This window comes from Dipodomys spectabilis, unplaced genomic scaffold (genome assembly GCF_019054845.1).
Source record: "Dipodomys spectabilis isolate Male_0828 unplaced genomic scaffold, ASM1905484v1 ptg000516l, whole genome shotgun sequence".
Lineage (NCBI taxonomy): Eukaryota > Metazoa > Chordata > Mammalia > Rodentia > Heteromyidae > Dipodomys > Dipodomys spectabilis.
The window spans coordinates 4717280-4722774 of NW_024871193.1; positions in this window are offsets into that span (position 1 = coordinate 4717280).

Sequence of the window (5495 nt, forward strand, 5' to 3'; positions counted from 1 at the left end):
GTGGATCCAAGCAGCAATGCCATCTACCTTAAGGGCAGGAGGAGTAGCCAGTAGCACCATGTAAGGTCCCTTCCACTGTGGTTCCAGAGATCTCAGGTTGTGTCTTTGAACAAGCACCCAATCCCCTGGTTTAAACGAATGGGGGGTAGGAATAGAGGCAGAATCATATAATGCTCTAAACTGGGGCCACACACTTTTGTGGACAAGCTGTAGATAGTCAAGTTTACATAGAAATTGAGTATCACTCAAATCAGCAAGCAATTCAGTCTGAAGGCTAGGGATAATGGGTGGAGGGTGTCCATACATTATTTCAAAAGGAGTAAAGCCAAGCTGATAGGGTGATTTCTTACTCTAAACAGGGCAAAAGGAAGGAGCTATACCCATTCTACACCAGTCTCCAAAGCCAATTTAGTTAAGGTCTCTTTTAGAGTCTGATTCATTCTTTCTACCTGCCCTGAACTCTGGGGTCTATAAGCACAGTGCAATTTCCAATCCATCTCCAGTGCTGCGGCTATTCCCTGACTTACTTTTGAGATGAAGGCCGTCCATTATCCTACCCGATGGTGGATGGAAAGCCATACCTGGATAGGATTTCCTCCAGGATCTTCTTAGCCATGACGTTCACGGTCTCATGCTTTGTTGGGTAAGCTTCAACCCAACAAAAACTAGCAAATATTTATATCCAAATTTTCCAGTTTTATTTTCTGTGAAGTCTACTTCCCAATACACACGTGGCCTATCTCCATGGAGGCAAGCTTCTTTTGTAACCGGTTGAGTGGGGGCGTTGGTGAGCTGACAGGATTTACAGTTTTTAACAATGTCCTCAATGAGTTGATTTCCTTGCCTAATTTTTACTTCTGAGTGTCAGAGCAAGTCCTGCATTCTTCGGGTTTCCATGTGAGAGGTCCAATGGATTTTCTTAAGTATCCCCTTTCTTAACCTTTGTGGCAAGATAAGTTTCCCCTCACCAGTTTTTCACCAGCCTGGGTTTTATAAGCCATGGGAATTTTCTTTATCCACTCCAGTCTTCTTGGGAGTACTGAGGGTCATGAGGCAAAGCTCATGGCCCTGGATCTACTAGAGTCAGTACTTCCGCTCTGGGCTGGAGGGCCACCTCCTTAGCTGCCTGATCGGCCAAGTTATGTCCTTTGGTTATAGAATCAGTTCCCTTTTGCCGGGTGCTGGTTGCTCATGCCTGTAATCCTAGCTACTCAGGAGGCTGAGATCTTAGGATCGCGGTTCAAAGCCAGCCCGGGCAGGAGAGACCGTGAGAATCCTATCTCCAATAAACCACCAGAAAACCGGAAGTGGCGCTGTAGCTCAAATGTTAGAGCACTCGCAATGAGGTGAAGAGCTGAAGGACAGTGCCCAGGCCCAGAGTTCAAGCCCCAGGACCGACCAAAAAAAAAAAATCAGTTCCCTTTTGATGGCTCGGCAGTGCATAATGGCAATATTTGCTGGTTCCCATAAGGCCGGGATGAGGCTTAAAATTTCTTGTTTGTTTTTAATAGCCTTTCCCTCAGCTGTCAGTAGTCCCCTCTCTTGGTAAATGGCTCCATGGACATGCATGGTGGCAAAAACATACCGACTGTCTGTGTAAATGTTTAGTCTCTTCCCTTTTCCCATCTCTAGGGATTTTGTTAGTGCCACTAGTTCTGCTCTTTATGCAGACATTCCCTTAGGGAGTGCTTCTGCCCACACTATCTCAGTGTCTGTGGTGACTGCTGCGCCCGCGTACCTTTTTCCATCTTGAATGAAACTGCTGCCGTCTGTGAACCAGGTATGTTCGGTATGCCATAGTGGCAAGTCCAACAAGTCTGGCCTCTTTTCTTTGGCCAACTCTCTCTTTTCATGCTCAATTTCATGTTCTCTGTCCTTCCTTTCCTGTCTTTGCTCCTCTGTCTCTCTCATATTGTAAACCTTTTCCGCCATGGCTACTAGATCCCTAATAAACTTTTCACCAAGTCTGTCTAGAGCCTGCAACTTTCGCTTTATGTCTGGTGCAGCTTGATGTATATAGGCAAACATAATCATCTGAGTCGACTCCTGGGTCTCAAGGTTTTGACTAAAAACTTCCATGAGCCTCGCAAGATATGCTGCCAGACGTTCACTTCCTCCCTAACATCATAAACTTTGACCATGTTAGTAGGTCAGTGAGCCGCCAACTTGAGACCTGCCAACAGAGCCTGGCGATAGAGGAGGAGTCACTTCCTAACTTCAACAGTATTGTAGTCCCATGTTGGTCAGATCTCAGGAAAATAGGCAGCAATCAGGGCAGGATCTGTGATGGGCGCTCCTGTGGGCCCAGGGATATGTTTCCAGGATGCCACTCGGATACGGTCTCTCTCTTCACTGGTAAAAAGTACCTGCAAAAGCTGACTACAATCATCCCAAGTGGGCTGATGAGTAAAGAGAATAGTTTCAAGTAAACGAATTAAATTCTGGGGTTTCTCAGAAAAGGGGGCATTTTGGGCAAACCAAAATGGTAGAAAATGGCCATTTTTGGAATTGCTGTCGACAATCCACATCCACAGGATCTACAGTGCATAAGAGAAAAACAGCTGCATTAGATGGCGGCGTCGAGTAACGGGCCCCTCAGAAATTTTAAGGGCAGGTGCCGAGTGTTTGGCTGCTGGTTCTATAGCTGCCTCCTCCTCTTAAATATTCTCAGGCTCCACAGAAGGAACCTGGGAAGAGGAGTATGGGGGAGGAACATTTCTTCTTCCAAATCATCTCCCTGAAAAAGCGGGGGGTACAATTTCTTTTCCTCTTTCTTAGTTTCTTTTTGTAAGTCTAGGGAGCTAGAGAGAGGGTTGCCCATGGTCTCCAGTTCCATCAGTTGTACAGTCCAAAAAAACAATAAATAATACAAACAAAACACATGCAGTCCTGACAATTACGAAGTGGAGATCTCCCAAATTGGTCCGCTGACTCCTGTCACGGCAGGGTTCCACAACACCCCACGCCTCACAGCAGCAGTAGCAGATCCACAGTGGGCGAATTGGGCCTTGGTTAGGAGGCCCTCTTGGTCAGTTCCGGCCCAACACCAAACAAACCCATACCCCACAATTCTCACGGTGGGGTTCCAAGAACCCCCCCCACACACACAAGAGGATCTGGGAATTCTCCCAGTTCCTCCAGGTTTGTTGTGCCAGCGTGTCTATTTCAACAACCCTTTACACAATATGAATCGGAGCGTTTGTCCTCACAAAGGAAAATGAAAGTACAAACAGACAACAACAGGACAAGACAAATTAACAAAGACAGCGCTGTTTTACCTTTGGAGTCTGAGGTCTCAGGGGTCTTTGGGGGGATCTTGAATGAGTCCCCACTAATATGTTGTGTGCAGGTAGCAGGACCCCCACCAAGAAGACCACTGAGAGTCAGACATTACATCTGTTTTAAGGTTTTATTTAGATGGACTGCAGCTCAGGCATCCTCCTACACTCTGACACAGCAGAGCCTTGGAGGAGAGCCCCGAGCTAAGGATTTGAAGGGCTTATAAAGTCTCACAACCAGGTGTACCACCATGTGTTGCTCTGCTAGGTGAAACAAGCAACAAATGGTCACTGCTTCATAACCTTTCAATACTAGGAGAGTTTAGTACCCCAATCTCACCAAAAGACAGGACTACCCACCAGAGGATTGGCAGAGAAGCCACAGAGTTAAGTGAGTCCATATTTCAAGTGGAATTAATTGACATTTACTGAGTTTGCAACCCTAAAATGACACAGTGCTTATTCTTCTAATCATCTCATGGAACTTTCTCAAAAATAGACCATATCATACTTCATACAAGGAATTTAAACAAATACAAGGAGACTGACATAATCCCTTGAATCTTGTCTGACCACAATGGAACCAAGCTAGTTCTCAATAACAAAGGACACTGTAGAAATTGCTCAAATACATGGAAATTGAACAGCACACTTTTGAGCAATACCTGGGTAACAAGAAATTAAAGAAGAAATTTAAAAGTTCCTACAATTCAATGACAAGGAATACACATCACAAAGAAACCTGTGGGACAGGACAAAAGCAATCCTGAGGGGTAAATTTATAGCTTTCAGTGCCCACATGAAGAAAATAGACACAGACCAAGTAAATAATCTCATGTTGTGGCTGAAACTGCTGGAAAAGCATGGGAAAATAAATGAACCTAAGGTTACTAGATGGAGCAAGATAATCAAAATAAGAGCTGAGATCAATGAGAGAGAAACTAAGAAAACCATAAATAAAATTAATAAAACAAAAGGCTGTTTTAAAAAAATAATAAAATTGATAGAACTTTAGCAAGATAAACAAAAAAAAAAGAGAAGAAACCCAAATCAATAAGATCTGGGATGCCACGGGAAAAGTTACAACAAATACCAAAGACACCCAAACAATTATAAAGAATTATTTCCAGAAACCATACTAAGGAAAGAAAACCTAGCAGAAATGGATGAAGTTTTAGAGAAGTACAAATTGTCCAAACCAAACAATTAAATAAGCCAAGATCTTACAATGAGAAATAGGAATCAATCAGAAGTCTCCTAAGAAGGAAAAGCACAGGACCAGATGGATTCACTACAGAACTCTATAAGACCTTTAAAGATGAACTAATACTCATACTCCTCAGATGCTTCCGAGAAAGAGAAACAGAGGGAGATTTCCCAAACTCATTGTATGATTCCAATATCATACTCATCCCCAAACCAGGCAAAGACCCAACAAAAAAAGAGAGCTACAGACCAATCTCCTTGATAAACACAGATCTTAACCGAATTCTAGCCAAGAGAATCCAGAAACACATTAAAAAAATCATACATTACGACCAAGTAGGCTTCATTCCAGAGATGCAGAGATGGTTTAACATGCATAAATCAATAAATGCAATCCATTGCATCAACAAATCCAAGGTCAAGAACTACATGATTATCTCCATTGATGCAGAAAAGGCTTTGGATAAGATACAACATTCATTCATGCTAAAAGCTATGGAGAAAATAGGAATAGAAGGAACATTCTTTAAAACAATAAAAGCCATATACAACAGAACAATAGCCAATATTATACTCATTGGGGAAAACTACAACCAATTCTCCAAAAATCAGGAACAAGGCAAGGATGCCCACTTTCACCACTCCTCTTCAATATAGTTCTGGAATCCTTAGCCAGTGCAATAAGGAAGGAAAAGGCATTAAAGGGATCTCCATAGGGAAGGAAGTAGTTAAATTACCTCTTTCTGCAGATGACATGGTACATATACCTCCATGATCCAAAAAAATCCAACCCCAAACTCCTAGAATTTATAAGTCACTTCTACAAAGTAGCAGGATACAAAATTAACTCACAAAAATCAGTTGCTTTTCTGTACACCAACAATATACAAGCAGAAAGGGAAATCAGGGAAACAACCCCATTCACAATAACCTCAAAAAAATTTAGAAATTAACTTAACCAAAGATGTAAAAGAACTATTTAATGAAACCTATAAAAACTTAAAGAGATTA